Raw genomic sequence first — 23,681 nt, forward strand, 5'->3', positions numbered from 1 at the left:
GTGATTTGAGTTTTAGTAATGTTTCCTTTACAAATGTGGATGCCTTTGTATTTGGGGCAAGATGTTCAGAATCGAGACTTCATCTTGGTGGATTTCTCCTGTGATGAATATGAAATGACCTTCTTCCATCTCTTTTATTGATTTTAAAGTCTAATTTGCCAGATATTAGGATTGTTGCCCCCTGCTTGTTTTTGGGTCCCTTTGATTGGAAAATCTTTTCCCAAGCCTTAACTCTGATGAACCTTCTGTCTTTGAAGTTGAGGTGTGTTTGTTATATGCAGTAGAAGGATGAATTGTGTCTTTGTATCCATTCTGTTAGCCTGTGTCTTTATAGGCCAGTTAAGACCACTAATATTGAGGGATATTAATGACCATTGATTGTTCATTCTTGTTTGTTTGAATTCATTGGTGGTGGTGGTATTGTGTGTGGATTCCATCCCTTTCTTCTTTTGAATGTTGGTAAAGTGAGATTATTTATTGCCTATGTTTTCCTGGGTGTAGTTAACTTCCTTGGGTTGAAGTTTTCCTTCCAGAACTTTCTGTAGGTCTGGATTAGAGGATGTATATTGTTTAAATCTGGTTTTGTCATGGAATATCTTTTTTTCCTCCATCTATAGTGATTGAACACAGTAGTCTGGGCTGGTGTTGGTGGTCTCATAGTATTGGTAGAATATCTATCCATGACCTTCTGGCTTTCAGAGTTTCCATGGAGAAGTCAGGTGTAGTTCTGATAGGTTTGCCTTTATATGTTACTTGACATTTTTCTTTGCTGCTCTTAATATTATTTTTTATTCTGTATGTTTGGGGTTTTGATTATTATATGGAGAGGGCACATTTTTGTGGTTCACTCTATTTGGTGTTCTGTAAGCTTCTTGTACTTTCATTGACATGTCTTTCTTTAGTTTGGGAAAGTTTTCTTCTATGATTTTGTTGAATATGTTTTCTGCATCTTTGAGGTGTGTTTCTTAACCTTCTTCTATACCTATTATTCTCAGATTTGGCTTTTTCACAGTGTCCCTGTTGCATTGATATTTTGTCTTAGGGATTTGTTGGAATTTCTTTGGTCGATGAATCTATTTCTCCTAGTTTATCTTCAATGCCTGAGCTTCTCTCTTCCATGTCTTGTATTCTGTTGGTTGCGCTTGCACCTGTAGTTCCTGATCATTTGCCCAGCTTTTCTATTTCCAGTATTCCCTCAGTTTGTGTTTTCTTTATTGTCTCTATTTCAGATTTCAGGTCTTGAACTGTTTGAATTGTTCCCTTTATTTCTTTGATTGTTTTTTTCTTGGCTTTCTTTAAGAGATTTGTTGATTCCTTGTATTTCTGGGTTTGTTTTTCCTTCCATTTCTTTAAGGGATTTTCTCATATCCTCTTTGAGGGTCTCTATCATTTTCATGAAGTTGTTTTTAAGGTCATTTTCTTCTGCTTCATCTGCATTGGGATGTTCAGGTTTTGCTGGTGTAGAGTCCCTAGACTCTTGTGATGTCATATTGCTTTTTTCTGTTATTGAATGTGTTTTTATATTGTCTTCTTCTCTTCTTTTCTTCCTGTAGGTGCAGGTGGAGTTTCTTCCTCTTCTGGTGGGTCCAAGCAAGTCCAATACTCCAGTGGCTCTCCTCTTCCCATGGGTGGAAACAGAACTAGTACTGGGATGTTGGCAGACACTGGATGTGCTGTTCTGCCAGGATGGGTTCTCCAGTGTGCAGTCCCCAGGCCACAAGAGGCTCTGAACAGGTGGACTGGAAACAGGCCCACACCTATCTCCTCCCATGGGATTCTTATATTCATGTCATGATTTAAAGATGAGAATAGTCTCAAGAACCTGGATTTAAAGGCCTGGCCCTCAATCTAGCAATGTTCAGAAGTGTCTAAGTAATGAGCATGCTAACATCATGGGATATAACTCCAGTAAGAAAGTCTTAGTTAGATGTCACACCTTGAGGTTTCTTAACCTAGCCCCCTCCCCTGTCCTCTCTCTCTGCTTCCTGGGTGTGCAATTTGTGTGGCCAGCTTCCTCTCACTTCTGCCACCATGGCTTCTCCACCATGGTGGGATGTATCCTCTTGAACTGTGAGCCACAGTAAACCCTTCCTCCAAATTTGCTTCTTGACAAGTATTGGGCCTTAGAAACAAGGGAAAGAGCTGATAGAGAATGAGAGAGGGAGAATGAAAGGGGGATGGGAGGAACCCTAAAAGACTGCATTGTGTACAGTGGGATGAAAAATAAGTATCAAATTAAACATCTATTTCCCACAGTGCATGAACACACACCATGCATCACCAGTTTTTATGTAAAATACATTTACCACTATTGATTATGAACTACAAAGCTGTGATAAACAATGTCTATCTGTGTGTGCACCCACACTCATCCACGTGTGTGTGCCTGTGCATGTGGTGTATTCATGTGTGTGTGTGGTGGGGGCAGTGCAGAAGCCAGAGAATTCGTCATCTTCCTCTGTAACTTCCTACCTTATTTTTGCTGAGACACAGTCTCTCACTGCCCCTGAAGCTTGCTATTTTAAGCTAAGCTTGCCAGCTAGCAGGCTCCCAGGATTCACCATTCTTTTTCTTCTGTTCTAGAGTTGCAGGTCCATGTCCTGCACCTTGCTTTTATGTGGGTGCTGGGAATCTGAACTGGGTTCCTCAAGTTTGCAAGGCACTGAGTCATTTCCCCAGCTGCATGCCTTAAGACTTTTGCACCCTTTTAAGTAGAAACACATGCTAAGTGGCAGCTAGGTTGTCGCTGTCCAAGGTACTGAAAACACAATCACTAACAAGCATAACTTGTCCCCAAAGAATGGAAGCCCAGCAAAGAAGCTAGAGTCAGATGGTGCCCTGTGCAGATTGCTAGGATAGAAGTCACAGGAAAGGGCCTTGCAGATCCAAATCCCATAACTGTCAGACCACGTGGGAAATGAGGTTCTTAGAGGAGACAGATGCTCTGTCAACTGTGTTGTGGGGAGGGGTCCACATTGGAGACTCAGAGTCCTTGATAACAACTAGGTACTTACTGATTGCTTCTACAGTATCATGCAGGACTCTTTATGGTCACAATGATAATTCAAGGAGAGATCTGGATTATCAACTTCGACTTACAGATTAAGAACGGAGAACATAGAAATGACCAGTTGAAGCCAGCAAGGAAGGCCTGGGCTTGTAGACCAGCTGACTGCCTCAGTTAGCAAGGCAGGGCCAGGGTGTATAGATAATATGACCATGTCAGTGTGTGGTTTAGGTCACTACTGCATCCTTTCCTTCTAATAATATCACTGGAGGATTTAGAGAAAAGAAAAAAAGCAAGATGGTCAGAAAATCACAAGGTAGAGGTGGTGGTGGTTTGCGACATAATCTGAAAAAGGTGTGCCATTCTACTCTGCAGATGGGGACAGAGCGTTGGGACTGAAGACCTCAGCTGCAGCTTCCATGTTAGCTCCAGTCCTTGGTCCTCACTCCAGCCTCCAGACTGTTCCAGAATGTGGGAAGGCTCTTTCCCCCTAGGTCTTTGTGGGTAAACCTCTTTTGCTGGCATCTCACACCACTCCAGCAATGTGGAAGCCATATGTCAGGGTTGACATAAACTTTAATTAGATGGCTGTGTTCAAAGTCCAGGAGATAGGTGGGAATGATACAGGAACCCGAAATCACTCTGTGTTTTAGTGCTATTCTGAGTGGGTGGTGGCAATGGGGCCTGGCTCTGGGGTGAGGCAACAGGAGGAGATGTAGGAGGGAGTGGAGCTGGCGACAGGATCTCAGGGCAGTGTGGCCCCTTCTTCCTCTCAGACAACAATAGAGATGCACATGTATGAAGTAGGTTTCCATTCCCAGGTGGGGTCTGCTCTGAGCTTGGTGGAGTGGGTTAGCCTGGCAAACTTTGTGGTCATCTGAACCCTTTCACTGGCTCTGTCCTTTTCTCTTACATGAAATAGAAGTGAAAGCTGACATAGCACAGCCCTAGGGGAAATGGTGACACATAGTAACAGGTTATGTGAAGATGAGACAGTGTGTGAATTACACATGACACCACAAAGGAAAAATGAATCATTATAGCTGTTTATTGAGTACATATTATACCAGTGTGCTTTCCCTTAACCTCCCTGATTTTGGTCTCACAACTACCACCACCCTTTTAAAAAACAAGACCTTGCTATGCTTCTCAGGATGACCTTGAACCCACGGCCCTTCCAACTCAGCCTTCCAAGTTCTGGGATTATAGGTGTGCCAGCATGCCTGTTGTCAGCATATTTTAGACATGTGGGTCACACGAGCACCTGAACTCTGCAGTGTGCCCATGGTACCACAGAAGCTGTGATCTGCCTCCAGGTCAAGCCCTAGGTGAAGTGTATATTCACTGCCACCACAGGAAGTATGTGGGGGGGTCCATTTTCTGACAAATAATGAATGACTCCTGTGTGAATACTTTTGAATTCTACTCTGACATAGTCTAGAGTAAATTCATAGAAGTGCACATGCTAGCGTCTGTTGGAGGTAATCCCTCAATGTGTGTGGCTTTTCCAAGAGTGACGTGCTTGGATTGCACAAAATGAAAAGGAGGGGCAGGGGCTATAGCTTAGCAGTGAATTCTGCCTGCTGCTCTTTTTAGAGGACCATGGTAACTGCACTGGATATGACAACCTCTTCTGGCCTCCATGGGCACATGCACACATGTGCATTACACACACTCAGACGTAGACACATGTGCATACATAAAAATAAAATATTTTTAATGGAAAATTCAACCCTCCAAATGAACAGACAACAAAGGGATTATGTCTTCTTTTCTTCTCCTGTTGCTATGATAAAAAATACCCTGGAAACAGCAAATTAAGGGAGAAAACGTTGATCCTGGGTCATGGCTCAAGGTTATAGTCTCTCGTGGCCCAGAAGTCAAGGCACCAGGAGCCTGAAGCGGCTGGTCACGTGACATCCACAACAAGAAGGAAACAAGGCAGGCATGCATGCTAGTGCTCAGCTTGCCTTCTCCCTTCAGTGCAGTTCAGGGTCTCTTAACCATGGAACGATCCAAGCTACAATTAAAGTGAGTCTTCCCCATCCCATAAGTTTACATAATCAAGATACTCCCCCCAACACACACACACACACACACACACACACACACACACTCATCCCCAGAGGACTATCACCAAGATGGTTGTAGACTCTGTCAACAACCGGCACTATCACACTTAGGAAAGTGAAAAGTGCCATAAAGTTTTATAAAAAGATTCTGGTGATGGTAATATTAATGTGACCTATCCCCGTTACCAATGACAGGCCATTATAAGTATTTGCTGATACCTCAGCACATGTGCTCAAGGGTCTGAAGTGGATGACACCTGAGAAAGAGCAGAGTCCAGCTTCAGTTAATGGTCAGCCCGAGGGCTGAGATGCAGAGCATACCCAGAAGGAACAAACTGATTCAAGCTGCCGTTGGCAGGGATAGCTGATAGACTTTCAGTCATCTATCACACTCTGGAAGGAATTACAGTGTGGCAGAATTCCTCTAATCTATGACATCAGATGATGAGGAAAGGGATTGGGGACGTTCTCGCCAGTGTGGCGGCAGCTCTGCTAGATACTGAGCTCAGCACCTGGACACAAACTGTGATGGCTTAATGAAAGGGTGCTACAGGAATAAGCTGTTCTCTGATGGCGTATGGAAGCCAGCTGGTTATCGAGAGTAAAGAGAGAAGCAGGCATGCACTGTGGCAGTGAGAGATAGCTAAGCTGAGTGCGTCTGGTGCCATTCTGAGTTCACGGTATCATCGCGTTGCATGCTGGGAACAAGCATCTCCCTTCTCCTTCTGCTGCTTAATTCATAGCACAGCTTTGTCATGTTTTCTTCTGATGCCCCAAAACCTCCCTCAAACACCAGTTCCCCCACCCCAGTTCCTCTGTGAAGACTCAACACTTTTTTAAATTTCCCAGAAGTTTCTTCAGGAGCACCCTGTGTGTCTTGACTCTTAAGACTCAAGCAGAGGATTCTGGGAGCCTCCATTTTTTCATACGATCTCCCAGTTGGTTTTTGAGGGCTTGCTGCAGAGACAGCGTCGGTGGACCCATTCATTCAGCAATGATGTACAGAGCCTCTACTCTTTACCAGTATCACAAGCAGACAGCATTCCCATCCTCTTGGATCAGAGAGTGGAGCAGGGACAATGAGAAAGGTATTAGTAGTGCAGTAAATACAGAAGACCCAATGACTCTGGGGCTATAATGGGGAAATGGTGTTATGGTTGCAGTGGGTGTCCCGCCAGGCTCTCACCAGCTAGAAGGCAGTGGGATAACTGAAGTTTAGTAATCAACAGGAAAGAGTTAGCTAGAGCTGAGCCTTGTGGCACAGTCTTGCAATCCCCCCAAATGAAAGCTGAGGCAGGAGGATTATAAGTTTAATACCAGCCAGTCAACTGTATGAGACCCTTTCTAAAAAAGAAAAAAATGGTTGTGGGGTAAGGGAGACTGGGGAGACGGTTCATTGGGTAAAGAGATTGCTGTCTGAGCCCCAGAACCCATGTAAGGCTGGTTTAGTGGGGTGGGCTACCTGGAATTCTAGCACTCGGGAGACCAAAACCAGGGAACTCCAGAGCAAGCTGGCTACCTAGACTAGATGAATTGTCAAGTGCTGGGTCCAAGTGAGAGACTTGGGAAGACTGATCAAGGAAGGCACTCTATATCAGCATCTGGTCTCCACACATACATGTGCCCACACACATGTCAACACACAAACACATACAGACACATGCAGCCTACATAAATATTCACACAAAGGGAGGAGCGAGATAAACATCAATGATAAGATGCTCGCCTAGCATGTACAAGGTCCTGACTTTGCCTGGTAACAATAAAAGTGAATTCGGAAGACTGAGGCGGCACTGAGAACTGGAGGGAGGGGGGCACGGCGAAGGAAGAACACTTCCGGGAGGACTGAAGGCCTGGGACAGAGAAGGCAGCAGGTGGGCGGAAGCATTGTGACCAAGGCAGAGGAAGCCACTGAGCCTGGAAGGTTGAAGCAGGAGTCAGATTACCCAACTGTGAGTTGGGAGTTGAGCCTAGGAGTGGCAGGAAGTTAGCAGCACAAAGTGATACAATCTAAATGTACAACCTTTCAAAAGCATCACAGGGCCTCTCCCCACCCCAGTGCCCATGGATAAGACATCACTGTGAAAAGGAAGAGGATTGCTCTAGGATTCTAAGGGAAAATCTCACCAGGAATTGGGCTCTCTGCACTTTTGCCTCCTCCGTTGACCTCTTGCCCAGCAGGCAAACTAATTTCAAGATGGACTGTAGAATCTTAGGTTTGAACAGAAAGAATCAGTCCATGCATCCCCTCCTCCTATTCCTCACATCTCCTCCATCCCATGCAGAAACACTATCAGGGACTTGTTGCATAGCAACATCCAAGGAACAGACACTGGAGGACCCTATGAGCGAGGGCGTGCTGGGTAGGACAAGGCCTGGTAGATGGCCTTGGATGTGGGCAGTAGGGTTTCATGAGGCTGTCCAGCATGTGGTCCTCTCTTTTCTGGTTCAGGTGGGACCCATTCCAGTTATAGTTCCAAGACTAAGATGGTCTCGGAGTAGCCAATCAGGTGTTCACATTGTGATCCTGGTCTTACTGACCGATGTACACAGTTATGACTCATTAAGAACCAGAGAGTCCACTCACTGAAGTTTGAGGAAATGCCAGGAGGAGAGAGTATTTCCTACCCCTCCTCCTGGGGTTACTGGAAAAATCCAGAATGTTGATGGTCTCCTTACATAGGAGATGACAACAAGGAGCAGTGACAAGATGAAGGACAGGAAAGAACAGAGGCCAGGCTTCAGGGAATTTCAGCTGAACCTGTGAATCCAGGTAAGGTTACCAGTATTTTAGTAATATGAACAAATAAAAAGAAACATTTCCGTATAGTTTTATGTGGACTAAGTTTCCCTGTCTCATCGCCCAGAGTCCCAACTGCTGCAGGAGCCTTCTCATCAAATTCACACCCCATTTCCTTTCATCAGATTCCGCAACTAGAAGAGAAGCGGGCTGTGCACAGCAGCGGCCTTGACGGCCTTCTCCATTTTCACATGAGCAAAGGGAAAGCCAGAGCTCCTGGGAAAGAGAGGAATGCAGAAGGAAAGGAGAGCAGGCCGCCCAGCTGCAGCAGGCGGGACTCAAGCTGCACTGTCAGGGTAGAGAGACCTGTTTCTGGGGCTTGCCCTCCCGCCACCAACCTTTCTGTGCCTGTGTCTTTAGGGGCACAGAGCTCTTCATCAGTCCAGTTATATGCTCTGACCATGATGGTGTCTCAGAAAGATGAAGGAAGGAAAAAAAGGAGAGAGAAAGGGAGGAAAAGGAGACAAGGATGGAGGGAGACAGGGAAGGTGACTTCTTAAGTCAGCAGATTGCAGCATTGACTGTGGTGTGAATCATGGTGGGGTCCCTGCCTCCAAAGAATCCGGTTGTAGTCATCATGGGTGGGAGGAAATATTACTTGTTCTCTTCAAGAACATGTTAGTGGGCCTCAAGTCTTCCTGATCAAAGTGTGTGCCAGTTTCATCATCACTAGGGGTTTCTTGAAAATGCCCAGTCATGGCCCCACCCCCAGCCTGCTGAATTTGAACTTTGCTGTAGAGCAATTTCCTCTGAATTGAGACTCACACGCTGTCACATGACTGGTAAGGTGGAAGCTGGAAAAATTCTGGAAGGACCCTTGACATGTTTCCAAAAGCAGTGAGCAGAGGCTGTGGGCAGAGACTGACGAGCTAAGCCCCAAATAGGAGAACCCATTGGCCTGTAGAGCTGCCTGTATGTTGTGCAGAGAGTTCTAGGACTACAGCTTTGGTGAGTCACCCAGGTTGGGCTGGGCTTCCCAGTGATGTAGCTGCTTTTAAATCATCCCTGATCCATGTGAGTAACCCTTTACCCACACTCCTGCTAGAAACCCCAGTAAAAACTCACTGGTTCACCGAATTGGTCATTGGTGGAAACTTTACTTGGGCCTGCTGTGGGCTCCCTTCCTGGGGTAGCACACATGCACTCTCTCTTTCCCTTTCCTTCTCCCTGTCTCTCTCTCTCTCTCTCTCTCTCTCTCTCTCTCTCTCTCTCTCTCTCTCTCTCTCTCTCTCTCTCTCTGTGCCTCTCTCTGTGTTTGTATGTATATGTGTGTCTCTGTCTCTGTGTGTGTATGTGTCTGTCTCTCTGTCTCTGTCTCTGTCTCTGTCTCTGTCTGTCTGTCTGTCTGTCTCTCTCTCTCTCTCTGTGTGTGTGTATGTGTGTGTGTGTTTATGTGTGTTGAGACTCCCCAGGAAACATCCATCACACAACAAACCTCAGATACCTAATCAAGTCTTGCACACAAATTCATGGAGTGAGATGCAGGGACTCCCCCAACCTCCAAACTAGCTCCCACTCTGGAGAGATGGAAGGCAGGGATCTGAGACCTACAGGATCCATGATGTCTCCAGAGAATCCCTATACCCTGGAAGTAAGGGTGGGTATGCCCCCCCAGCAAAAAGGAGAGGTCTATTTTAGACTGACACCTGCAGACTCATGGCCTCTATTTCTCTATAGCAGCTGCTTTTCCGACTTGGCTCACTGTGCTGTGTAATGGACACTCAAGTTATCCACAAACAGAGCAGCCAAGAGTCACAACTCCAGGTAGCACCATGCTTCAGAACAGTGGCAGCCTTCTCATAAGTGTGACTACCCTGGGGCTAACTACACCTGCAGCATGCCCCTCCTCCCAGCTGAAGTTGGTAAGACTGTCAACCACCCAGGTGCTTCTGCCTCTGGAGAAGCCAGAACTCTGCATTTCGCACCTGGAAGTGACACTGCTGTGGCTGTGGAGTTGAGGATGCCTTTGACTTAACAGATGATGTCAGGAGGCCCACCCGGCAACATCCCTGGGAGCATCCCTGTGCGGAGGAGTGTCCTCCCGAGTGAACTCATTTCATTTAAAAAAAAAACCGTAAAATGCGATTGTGAAAAGTTACACCATTTGGCCCCAAGGCCCTAAAATCCTTTAAATATTACCACTGAATTCCTCAGTTGGCATGGGGACCTTTTTAAAACACACTTCTTGGAAGAGTTCAGCTCTGAAGTGGGCTAGGATATTTTTAAAAGGTCCTCAAATAACTGCAATGTAACAGACTGGAGTTCTGACCGATTTGGGGGAATGTCTGCCTAAAATATCGCCGCCTGTCCAAAGAAGACCTGAGAAACTCCTTTCCCTTCTTCCCATCTTAAATCTTTATGTTCTTGACACCAAACCCAACTTCTGCCCAAATGCAAGAGCTTCTTCCTGGTTACTGGCTCTGAAGGAATTGAGCTGCAATGGTGGTTCGATGCATGCACACTCTCAGGGAAAGGAGGGAGATAAGAGCCGCCTAGGAGCTCTTACATTTAGGCGTTTACCCAGACACTTGCAGTAAGTGCCTGCCTCCAAAGCGTTCTTTTACATTTCATGGCTCCAAAATAATGGGTGCGCTCTCAGCAGTGGGCAGTGTAATGTGCAAATTCAAATTACTCAGGGGATGTATAAAAACCCTCTCCAGTGTGTGCACCACATCAGCAGAGTCTGGGAGGATGGGGAGGCTGACTTGCTGAAGGTGGCAGAAGCTCCTGGCCATGGGAAATCAACTGGAAGTTATCACCCGCTCACAGAGGCCAACCTCCCTGGCTTCATTTTGAGCATCAGCGTGGACGTCAGTTTCCCAGGCTCTCTTCTCCCACTCTTCTTTCTGTCCTGGCCTATTTTTATCTGCCTCCTGTGTCTTAGGCCTTAGGCCTAAGGCCATCCTTTTCAAGACTGACCTCGCCTCCTCCCCTCTCTAATAGAATCTGCAGGCACACTCTTACCGAGCCTTACTCTCTCACCATCAAGAATACAGGTCTGACCTGGGGGGGGGTGGGGATGGCTCAGTTAGTAAAGCAATTGGTACATAGGCACAGGGACACCTATAATCCCAACACTGGGATGACAGAGACGGGAAGATCCCTGAGGCTTTCTGGTTAGCCAGTCTAGATGAACTGGTAAGCTCCAGGTGAAAGAGCCTGTCTCAAAAAACAAGGTGGCCAGTGACTAAAGAAGACATTGGCATACGATTCTGGCCTCTGCATGCACTTCACAAAAGAATAGTGTTCCGGCCAACCTTCCTCTCAAACAAATGTTAAATGATGCTGCCACAGTCTCCAGCTCAAGTTCATCCCCCCCTCTCTCCCTGTCTCTGTCTCTGTCTGTCTGTCTGTCTGTCTGTCTGTCTGTCTGTCTGTCTCTCTCTCTCTCTCTCTCTCTCTCTCTCTCTCTCTCTCTCATAGTCATTTTCCATGTAGTCCCACGTAGTCCCATGACTTTCAAGATCATCTGCATGTTAAAGATTACAAAACATCTTCGGTTTAAACTCATCCTCTGGCCTCAGTATGTATAATGTCTCACTATACGATTGAGATCTCTACCTTGGACTCTGGGGTAATTTGAATGAAAATGGCCCCCATATGCTCATAGGGAGTGACATTATTGGAAAGGATTAGGATGTGTGACCTTCACATTTGGAGGAGATGTGTCACTGAGGGAGAGATTTGAGGTTTCAGAAGCTCAAGCCAGGCCCAGTACCATTCTCTCTTCCTGCTGCCTGCCAATACAGATATACAACCCTCAGGTTCCTTCTCCAGCACCACTACCCTCCAAGCCTGACTGCTAGCTGTTCTTGACTCCTCCCCAGTGGTGTCCAAACTGAAGGTAAAAAGAGCCTTCTGCTTGCAGTCTTTCCAAAAGTCATCATCATCTACCATCCCAACACCTCATTGTGCCTTCAAGATCCTAAAGAATCTAACTCCAGGCTTCCTGTTTAGCCACCTGTGCCTATGTTCTCCCTGGGCCTAATAATACTGGGTATTGATATCCACATTAGCAATGACCTTACCAAGAAGGGAGAGTGGGATAGGGAAGTTTGATAGAAATTAAATATGAACAAAGCACAATAACACATGTGTAACATGTCATAAAGAGTCCATCACGTTTTGCACTCACTAGAAAACTTAAAACATAGTGAAGCTGAAACCAACAGTGCCTGGCCATTGCTCTCACTGACTATAGACATCATCTTATTCTTCTTCATGCTGTCAGCACCTTCTTATATTTCACAACAGCGATGTATCCATTCACATTCTTATGTATTTATGCTGTCTCTACCCAGTCCATGTAGGCTTCAGGCAGCCTTTGAGCCGCTGCTTCCGAAGTGTAGTAGACACTCAATCTGGTTGTTAAGTAAATGGACAGATTGTCTGCTCCTGGTCAGTTCAGCCACATTTTAATCTGGATTATAAGAGCTGTGCTCTCTCCATTACTGTAGCCTTCATTAGCTTGGCATCTCGCTGTTCAACAAATAATTTCAACAAATATCTGTCATCATAACTCTTATTAAGGAAATAATGATCCATTTACATCAGGGAAGTCTATATGTCCTTGGTCCATTTTCATTAAAAAGCCATAATGTTTATGGAAAGGAACATACGGATAGACCCCGAAACAAAAATGAGATAATTTTTTGAATTGTAAAATGTTGACTGAAGTTTCTTTTCTTCTTTAGCTAGATTGTGTATCCTTGTCTGTCTGGGGCAACAAAAAAATCCATTAGTTCTATAATGAGAATTGAATAGGGGAAAAGGTAGCACCCACTTAGAGCTAAATAAACAACCACAGACCCAAGTACTTAGCACTCTAGGTAATGTGGTCTTAGGTTGCCCAATCCTTCAGTTGCAGACACACCCCTGAACCCTAGGAGCTTCCTCTTCTGAAGAAGCTAAAGGGTGGTGGGACTCAGATGTCGGTGTTCCAGTTCAGGTTCTTGCAAACGGCAACAGCAGTCAGTCCTGGGGATGGGTGGGCTAGTGAAACCTTCCTTGGGCATCCATGAACACAGTGGAGTCTGCTCCTTCTCAGCCCAGATATCTGCAAGTCATCATTCATGCCTCAGGGTGGCCATGAGTCCTGGACACGTGGACCATGCAGGGAGGCCAGTGGAGGGACTGTGATCCTTCTTCTAGTCCACTGGAGCCCTGCGTTACCATTGCCTACGTGACCACCCGCAGTTAACATGCAAGACCTAATGTCCCGAGACACCAGCAAGAGCTAAAAGCAGATGGAGCCAAATATGATCCCCTCCTCTCCTTTTTCCAGTCACAGACTACCAGCCCTTCCCACAACCTACTCAAATACCTCCAACAAACACATTCATGCCTCCGGCAAGACAGGCTTCACTTATATCCTGACGATTTCCCTTTAAAAGTGAAAGTGCTTCTGGGAGTCTGTGATATTTTGCCCAAATCTGAACTGAATGCTGCAGACCAAGGCTGCCAGCAGATAGAGGAGCCGACTCATTAACCCTGCCTAATGTCTCCTACCACAGGCTCAGGGGAGAAGGCTCATTGGGCAGCCGTCAAATGAGACCTCTACTAGCCTCCTTCCACCTCCAGGGTCTCAGTTTCCCCATTTGTAAGCCCAGGAGCCTAAACAGAGAAGCAGAGCGCCCTGTATTTCACACACATCCTTTAGTGCTACCCTGTTCTTTGAAATTCAAAAGGAAATTCATGCAGACTTTGATCTTATAAAAAGTGGGAGACCCAAGCTCCTTCCCATTACTTTGGGGGCACCTGGGGCTAAGAAGGGGGCTTCTGTTTCTCCAGTTTGGGTTATTTGACTTGTTAGACGGTTTAGATTGTGGACCATCAGATCAACACCCAGCATGCTCTTTTCTTTTCCCTTATTGTGTCTTCTTACTTAGGACCCTACCCATCACCCTTCACTCCCCAAGATACCACCAACGGGAGTCTCACTCTGTGTAAGTCTACAAACTGTATCCTTCAGTAAAGCAATATACTTAAAGTTAGAAGTGAAGTGTCCTAAACTCTGGCGTCTTTACCTATCAAGAATCTCCCCCACCACCTCCCCTACCCCTCGAGCTCCCCTTTCTTCCTCTCTGCTGATCCACAACCTTGGTTCTTATGGGTTATGTAGAACAGTTTGCCTTCACTTTATTTGGCTATTTTAATGGGTTATGTTCGTTAACTCAACATTTTAACACCTCAGACAGCACATAAAATATATTTAAGGCAAGGACAATTTTAATAGGCCTTCTGATTCTGACTGTTAACAGAATTTTTGAACCCCTACTTATATACCAGACATGAATCTCTACTTCTATGCCTGAAGCAGACATCACTAATCAATCATACCACTCTTTTCCATGAATGGGACATCACTCCCAGAAGATAGATGTAAGCAGACTCCCAATTGATAATAGTTTGTGATGAGGATAGTTGCTTTGCAGTCTCTGACCCATGGTAACATCAGACTCTACCTCATTTTGATTTACTAACAATATTATAAAAAATTAACATCTCTTATAAATTCTAATGAGGGCCCTATTAATCATTTGCATAGAGAAAGTCCACATGGGACTGCATAGATGACTCAGGGGGTAAAGCTCTTGCTAAGCAAGCCTGAGGATCAGAGTTCACATCCCCAGAACCCACATATGGCGGCCACCTGTAATCCCAGACTGCAGATGCATAGACAGGGAATCTTCAGGGTGAGTCAGCTGACCAGGCTAGCTGAATGATAAACTCTGGGGTCAGTGAGATATGTTGCCTCAATGTGTTCAAGGCGGAAAGCAATCAAAGTGGAATCAACCACATGCATGCACACATGCCTGAACACAGACATGTACACACCAATGCACCTGTAAACCACACACACACACACACACACACACACACACACACACCAAATGAAGACATCTGGAATCAACCACATGCATGCACACATGCCTGAACACAGACATGTACACACCAATGCACCTGTAAACCACACACACACACACACACACACACACACACACACACACACCAAATGAAGACATCTGGAATCAACCACATGCATGCACACATGCCTGAACACAGACATGTACACACCAATGCACCTGTAAACCACACACACACACACACACACACACACACACACACACACACACACACACCAAATGGGAAAAATGTTGCCTCTGTGGTTAAGGATAAGACAAAAATCTTACCTACAAAGCACTTGGTATGTTGTTGGGCTTGCTAGGCAATAACTCAGAAAAAAATGAGGACAAAATTTCCCTCTCCATCTTCCTCTCCTCCCCTTCCTTCTCTCTCTCTCTCACACACACATGTGCACAAATGTTCATGCATGCGCACACACACACATTTTCACACATGTTCCTTTCAATTCTTATAAAGAATTTTTTAAAAGTGAGAACAAAAAATAGCTAATAGCTAAGGATTTCTGGGACTGAGGAGATGGTTCAGTGGGGTAAGGTACATGCCATGTGAACCTCAGAATGTGGGTTCAGATCCCTAAGATTCCCATAAAAGTAGCTGACCAATCCCAGTGTATCCCTAGAGGGATGTGGGAGACAAGCATTGGAGCTTCACTGGAGGCTGGTGGGCCAGCTAGCCTGGTATTCACAGTAGCAGATGAGAAACTGTCTCAAATATGACAAAAGTGAAGGCCAGCACCAGAGAATTTCCTCCGACCTCCATACATGTGCAGCAGCAGATATGTGCCTGCAGTTGCACGTAAGAATGCACACAGTACACACCAACCCCCACACACACATATACATGCTCGATAAACAAAAGCAAGAGAAAAAAGTATTTCTGATGAGTATGTGTGTCTTACGGGGAAAAGACATTTTCCCTATTGCCCGAGAACAAAGAGAAATTATTGGGTACAATTAATTGTTCAAACTGCCCAAGCTTTGAAAGTATAGTGAGTAAACAGATTGTGCTTGGAGTGTTGTGCTCATTAACTCAGAGAAAGGAACCGTTTCCTATGCGTGATCAACTCGCTATCGTCAGTGATTTACACAGAAGATGATCAAGGAAGAATCCGTTACCCACAGACAGACTGCCTGGGTACCAGTTATTCGGCCCACACAGGACAGTTCTGTCCCTGTTGTTCTGGGGTGTCTGTGATTAATGTCTTGACCCAGGAAGATGTTTATTTTGGCACAGTTCTCCCAAGGCTCTAAAAGGAGCAGTGATCAAATGACACTCAGGAGATTCACAGGATATCCCTGTATTCAGTGACAGAGGCATGCTTTGTGTCAGGCTGTCTTTGGTCTCTACTCTCTCTTGCTGCTGCTTCAAGGGACAGGGATGTCTAGAACATAACATCAAGCATGAGCAGACCCAAGCTCAACCAAGAAAGTCCTCAGAACGAAAAGAGAAAGCCAACACCATGGACTGTGAGACAGATCTTTGGAGATTTGTTCAGGATTTATTGGCCATCTACCATGATGTTGCTGACTGAGCATGCTATGGTCTCATCGCACCACACTAGACAGAAAGTACCTTCCTGCAGGACCAAATGATTTCCTTCAGTGCTAGTTAGCAGGTGGAAATCTAAGCTACTCCTCAATTCTATTTCCTTCTGCAAAAGACTAAAGATATCGAGAGTACAAGAGTGGGAACAGAATCTGAAATCAGTCACAATCAGGAATAACAAAGACACAGTTCAGCCAGAGCACCAGAGTCCAACCTGAAAGCTACTCCTAAAGGGCTGTACAGGTAGAGGGCTGCACAGTTATTGCAAGCCAAATGCCTTGTCCCCGGTACAGCTACAGGGATACAGACCTACTTAAAGAATGGGGAACCAGGATATTCTAAAAAAAGATACATATATCTCTGCACTTCATGGCGCTTAATCAAATAGGAGTCTGGTTTCCTTGGGGAGACCATATTGATTCAGATGCACAAGAGGCAGGCTAGCAATGACGAAGGGAGAGGGAAATGAGCAACCAAAGCAGATGAAGATGCCAGGGCACCTCTCTGGGCCAGGGCTGATCTGTTATACATTCTTCACTAGGACTCATGAATAGGATTTTTCATACAACTAAATTTATTTGATTACTAAAATGACTCCGTACTGTGAAATGATACACTTCCTCTTTTTCTCTTGTGTGTTTAAATAGGTTCCTTTTATGAAATGATGGCATTGACAAGACCTGCTCCTTTCAAAGACATGCTGGCAAATTCGCAAGTTGGACAACTACTGTTCTCTATTGGAATAGTTCTCTATTGAAACTCTCCTTTTATCTTTTCTTGGTGAATGTCACTGGTTCACAAACTGTCCAAATCAGGCAGCCAGTGCTATAAATAAGGAACAAGGAGAAAAAAGTTCTATGCCAGCACGGCAAGGGGCATACATCTTCTTCCTACTTGGGTGGAATCAGAAAAAGACTTCAATGGTGTTGACATTTGGATTGAGGCTTTCAAGATGGGTGTGCTTTTATGCACTTAGAGATCAAGGTAAATTTGAGAGGTCATTTCAGGTGGAAGATGTGGCCAGAACAAAAGTACAGGGTGGGAACAGAACCTCAACGTCAGTCAGACTCAGAACAGCAAAGAACTATACTAACCACAGCAGTAAATTTTAACCTGGGAGCCACTGCCTCCTAGAGGGCTATAGATGTATTACAAGGTAAATGCTAAGTCTTGCCCTAAAAATAACTAGCTACTTGTCAAAGGCATTAGGGCTCTACTCATTCAGCAACATTCCTGAATTCAGAAATGCACTTAGCCAACTGATCATCTTTGAAACAGTGACTGCTTATAAGGGGATCAAGAGGACCAGAAATGTAAAGGAAAGAAGTCTGTACACTCATTTCTAAAAGTACTTCTGAGAAAGCACTTGTACATACCAACTGTATACAAGGCACAAATGAATACAAGAATAATTTATGGATCAGGATAAATGTTCTATCTTGGAACAGAAGCTTAATAGGGTAGGCTCTGGTGGAAGACCAGGATTCTTGAAGGTTGGAGATTCAACAGGAACTTGGAGGTCTCCTAATTGACATTGGAGTGACGCTTCTATGAATTTGGGTGCTGAAAATTCAAGCTCATGGTTTTGTGTTGAAAATGTCATCACCACACTGTTGTACCCCCATTCAGCATCCCTCACCATGGAAATGGACTGGGTTGATACAGCCAATCTTGATCCACTTCATTAGCCCAAATGTCTGTACACTAGATTTTCCGAATGTCAACTGCTCTCACATATGGCCTAGAGAATGCCCTCAGTCAAATGGGACAGAGACTCATCTCCCTCCGAATATTCCTGCATTCAACAACTAAGTGGTCTGGAGCTAGAAAGGTTTGTCTGATTTCAATACAGGACACTGTTGCATCATCCTTACTCCAGGGCTCCTCCTGGGATCAGGCCATGGTCTTCAGTGAACGACACAGATTCATTCACTCCCTCCTCATGCCCTTTCCCATCCCCCACCCTTCTGCTCTTGCTTCAATATATCAAGTTCATGAGAATTCTAGTGTCTGACATACTCTTATCCTATGGAACCCAATCTGAAACACAGCCTTGCATCCTATCCTGAAACCCAATATTATCAGTAATATTAGTTACTTCACAGGTATAGCACAAATTCTAGTTGATCTTAATAATAAAAGCCCAGAGCCAGATATTAGGGCATGAAAGCTGAAAGATCAGAGAAGCTGGGAGTTCTGACCTCTGTAAAATCCTCAAACTGAAAAGGTGGTTAGCTCCACCCACCTTATATTCCTTTCTCCACCCAACCATATCTTCCTTCCTAGCACTGGGATTAAAGGTGCCGTGCCACCACTGCCTGGCCTCCATGGTTAACTAGTGGTTAGCTCTGCACTCTGATCTCCAGGCAAACTTTATTTGTTAGAGTACAAACAAGCTACCACCACACACAGGTTTATAAGCTGTCTGTGTACCAGACAGCTCTTTATATACACCTCCTTTCACAGTACTTTACAGGTTCCATGCCACTGTTCCCACGCCACAGATGCTCTGAGTGGTGATGGCATGGGTCATCCGCATCAAGTTTCTTTCAACCTCTGATGGAGACTTAGACACCCCAAGGGTACACCCCTCTTTCTGCACCGATCCTTCCCTCCATTGCACACATTCCTCAGACTCTTTGTCCCTCTCTTCCCCCTCCCACTTCTAACACCCACCCACCACCTAAGGCCAACAGGGTCAATTATGTGCATGCCACAGCTCAGGACCTCCTAAGGCAGACAATTCAATTTGTTCCCATCTACTTTGGTTTTCTTTCAGAATTCCTCTTTTTAAAAAATTGGCCATAAGCACGTTTGGCCTCCCAAGACAGCTCCCTCCATGTGTTTCTAGCATTCTTAGCAGAGTATGTGTGGCAGGAACACAGGGATCTTACAGCCTTCTCTGTGAAGCACTCAAAATAATTGATGAAATACAAATCTAGTTGAGAACTGCAGAGGTTCCTCGCTCCCAAAGAACTAAGTCTCATGGTGGTGGGATCAGAGGGCCCATGTCCATTCCTTCTCAGAAAGATGGCACACAAGAGATAGATGGCGACTTGGAAGGAAGAAACAAACAGGGTAAGTATGGTAACTAAAGAGGAGGGGAAATCAAGGCACAAACATGAGTGCTTTCCATGGGCTGTTCCTTCTGCCTAGAATCTTATCTTCCTTTCTCTGACTATTGACCTCTTTGTGCTCCAAAACCCAGCTTGAATGTCATTAATGTAAGAAACTGTACATTGAGTCTTCCCAGTTTCCTGGCACAGCCACTGCTATCCACAGCCGTATACGGCACAGGCTCTGTGCTGAGGCTTGAAGAGTTCATTCTCCTATGATATAACTTGGGGTTGTATCCTTCTGTCTCAGCTCCTTTTCCTGTTGCAATAGGAAAATCCTCAGACAAAACCAGCTCAAGGGCTAAAGGGTTCATCTAGGCTCACAGTTCAAGGGTACAGTGCATCAGGGCAGGGAGTCATGACAGCAGGAGACAGCTGTCACGTCGCATCACATCCACAGTCAGGAGGCAAAGCGTGGTGGACTATGATGTTCAGCTCTCTGATTCCTTTTTATCCAGCGCAGGAGTCCAACTGGTACTGCCCACACTCAAGGTGGACTTACCCATCCCAATTAACCAAAACTAGATAGTCCCTTAAGAGGAGATCACAAGCTTGTCTGCTAGGTGTTTCTGGACCCCATCAAGCGGACAGTTGATGTTAATCATTGCATCTCACTTGCCAATTTTGTAGCTTTATGCAAGTCCTTCAACATCTCTAGGCCCTTGCTGTCCTCATCTCCAAAACAGAATGAGCATCAATCGCTCATTGCTGTTGGTGGGATTTGAGCCACACTCAAGTAACATCAAAGTTCCTCTCTACTGTTACTGTAAGTAGCCACAGCACACCTCCCCTACTGTCCGTCATGCTAATTAGTACTTTGCTCTCAATGGCCTTGTGTTAATTAACATGCCTGCATATGTCTCATTTCTTTAAGTACACTGCAAGACCCTGGGGACAGAGTGCATCTTACACATGTTCACGTCACACACAGCCCCAAGAACAGTGCCAGACACATAATACGTGCTCAAATATTTACAGAATGAATTCTTAAAGCTTTGGCTACAACTATAGGTGTTTGTTTTGATTGGCAACAGAACAAATGACATTTGTATTTACACTCTTGTTTCCAAGACTAATTGATGTGGGTCTTCTAATCATAACAGCCCCTTTAAACTACCCCCCTAATAATGGCAAAAGCTATCAATTAAACAAACCATTAGATGTATCAACAACCTATTAATCCAGTCTTCATGGAGAGATGTTGGTGGATTTTCAACTGTCTGGCTGTGCAGTAGAATTGGCGCTAAGTAGAATATTCAGTATGGCTTCAGTCCTTTCATCCACACTGCTTACTCTGTGAATGGTGACTGGATGACAGGTCTAGAGAGACTGTTCAGTGCATGAGAGTGAGGGCTTAAGTTCGAATCCCCATCACACACATAAGAATCTGGGTATGGCTTTGCCTGCAACCCTAGCGCTGGGTCAGAAGACAAGATTCCTAAGGTGTGTTCACAGCTAACCTGGCTCCAGGTTCAGACCCTGCCTCAAAGGAGTTAAGGTGGATGTAGTATTAAACTGACTCCTAACAACTTTTATTAAATCCAAAGATGAATGCATCTCTCTGTTCTCATCACAGAAGCTTCTATTTGTTCCAGATAGTGATTAACACAGACGCTCACAACTGGTTAGTGTGTGGAGAACAGGAGACTTCAAGGAGACTGCTCATCCCTAAGTGGACATGTATGGCATTCTCTTCTCCTTAGGTCCAGAGATCCCCATGGAAGCCTAGGCAGAAAGAGTATATGAGCCAGAGATGGTGAGTGGCCATAAAGAAACTGTCTTCTAGACACAGCAGGGCAGCTGCATATGAACTCACAGCATTTGTGACACCATGCACAAAGCCTGTGCAAGCCAAAGCCAGCCTAGATCCCAACATGGAAAGCAGGTGTGGGCACAAAGTCCCACCCTAGCTTCTGGGAGAGGAAGTCAGTTTTCTCTAAATATAGTGAGTTGACCACACTCCAGAGGAAAGCCACATATCCAAGAACATTTGGGCAGCATAGATTTAATTAGATTTAATGAGTGTTTAAAAAAGAGGACAAAATGTTGGGTCAAAGGGGAAGGGAGTGGAGCAGGAACAAACATAACCAAAGTGCATTATGTGAAATTTACTATTTTTAAAGGAATCAAGTGGAGAGTGATAGAGACGGGTACCTGACAACCTCTGACTGCATCATACTCCCAGAGTTCTCAGCCCTGAGAGAAAGAAAGAGAGAGAGAGAGAGAGACAGAGACAGAGACAGAGACAGAGACAGAGAGACAGAGAGAGAGAGAAAGGAATTGAATCTCTCAACTGCTCCAGTGCCAAGATGTGAATGCTATCACATGTCCACATATACCACATGCCCTCCACACAACACAAATACACACAGGCACACACAGATACAAGACAACACACACACATGCAACCACACATATACTATATACATACCCACATAAAACACATACATATACCACAAATGTACACATACATATATAACACACACACACTCCCACATACAAATATACTGAGACACACACAAAACAGATACCACACACGTACCATGTACATACTGACACACATACAAATATACACACATATGTACATATATACATACATTTACATGAACAGAAACATATGCACATACACTACACACTGCCACATACAAATAGGTGCATTCACAAAAATGGAAAAATGATGTCACTAACACAAGTGTGACACACAGACACATTCATTCGGATCCAGGCACCATTAGTTGTTCATTCACTACAACTCTTCAAGAATGATGTGAGGACAGGGATGTTTTGTAGAAAGAAGATGCAGACCCTGGCTCTGCCATTCCTTTGTGGGTGAATCATTTTTATATCATTTTCATACATATAAAACAGAGATTAAACACCTGCACACAGAGCTGTTATAAAGATTAAACATAAACAATAACATGGAGACAGCTGTTGGAATTGAACTAACCCAGCCTGTCTCCCAACGAGCCTCACTTCCTCCACTTTCACTATCAAGTATTCCACTTAGCAACTATTGTCTAACTACCTACTATGTGCTAAAGAAAGAGGAAGGCAAAACGAACAGAATGCCTACCCACATGGGGCTCACAGTCTGGGAGAGAAAGCAGGCAATGCAGGGACACCTTGATAACATGACATTCAAGAAACCCAAGGGACACAGGAGAAAAGAGACCCAGCCAGGGCTTGCAAGGTAGGAGGGCCACCAAAAGCTTCCTCTAGAGAGTATTCACTCCCATGCGACCATTGCTCAGCTTCTCCCCACCCTCTGTCACCTGCGTGGTAATGGCAGACAGTAACCATACTGGAAGTATCCTTGGGACATCTGTGGTAGGTCTGCATGAGCGATAGCACCAGAGATGACATCAAGCTGACAGAGGCTGTTTTCATCCCAGACCATCTATAACAAAATAAGACACACACCTTCATCCACAAAGGATTTGTTCCAGACCCATTAGGATGCCTAAAAACTACAGGTCATTCTCAAGTCTACATATACATGAAGGATTTGTCCTATATGCATCTATGATAAAGTTTAATATACAAAACAGGCAGAATAGGAGGTTAATGAAAACCAAAAGTAAAATGGATTGGTCATAACACACTGCATTGAGAGTTAGTCAAAACTTATTAGCTGTTAATATCTGGCATGTTGGAGTTGTGGCTAATCACAGGTTAACTGAAACAGCAGAAAGGAAAACTGTGATTTATGAGCGACTTGAGGACCTCAAGCCAGGTGGACCGAGGTATAGGAATTTATCATCGTACAGGCTCCAAAGAACCAAACAAAATCAAGGATCAGGGTGTCAGGGAAAGTTTATTTTAGAGGGATGCAAGAGTATCGCCCCCTACAGTTTCTCTTAGCTTCAGGCCATTTCCTGTAAACCTTTGGCACCCCTGGCTTACAGGAAGAGTTGGTCTGTCTTGTTCCCAGGCCTGCTGGTGGGCATGTCTGCATCCAAATTCTCTGCTTCCTAAAGATGATCCACTCACTGTGAGTGGCAGCATTCCCTAGATTGGGATCCTGGATGGATGGAGCACAACATACATTTGCTGCTTCTTGACTCCAGGGGGCATACGATCAGCACCTTCAGCTCCTGCTGTTGCCTTGATTTCAACATGAGGGCCTGAATCTCTAACAGTGATCCAGAATAAACCAGTTCTCTCCTAAGTTGCTTTTGCCAGGAAAAGAAACTAAAAATGAAGGCACCAGT

The 23,681-nt window shown here is 45.0% G+C and overlaps 1 long non-coding RNA gene across 2 annotated transcripts in view; it reads right to left on the minus strand.

The window, feature by feature from the left end:
- The window catches only part of LOC121133990, a 60,333-nt gene that overhangs the window by 36,192 nt on the left and 460 nt on the right, over window positions 1-23,681 (minus strand). For both annotated transcript variants that reach the window (XR_005870995.1, XR_005870994.1), the window contains exon 2: window positions 22,743-22,867. This is a non-coding gene — a long non-coding RNA (uncharacterized LOC121133990). The remainder of the gene's footprint in view (window positions 1-22,742; window positions 22,868-23,681) is intronic.

This window comes from Mesocricetus auratus, unplaced genomic scaffold (genome assembly GCF_017639785.1).
Source record: "Mesocricetus auratus isolate SY011 unplaced genomic scaffold, BCM_Maur_2.0 Super-Scaffold_100025, whole genome shotgun sequence".
Lineage (NCBI taxonomy): Eukaryota > Metazoa > Chordata > Mammalia > Rodentia > Cricetidae > Mesocricetus > Mesocricetus auratus.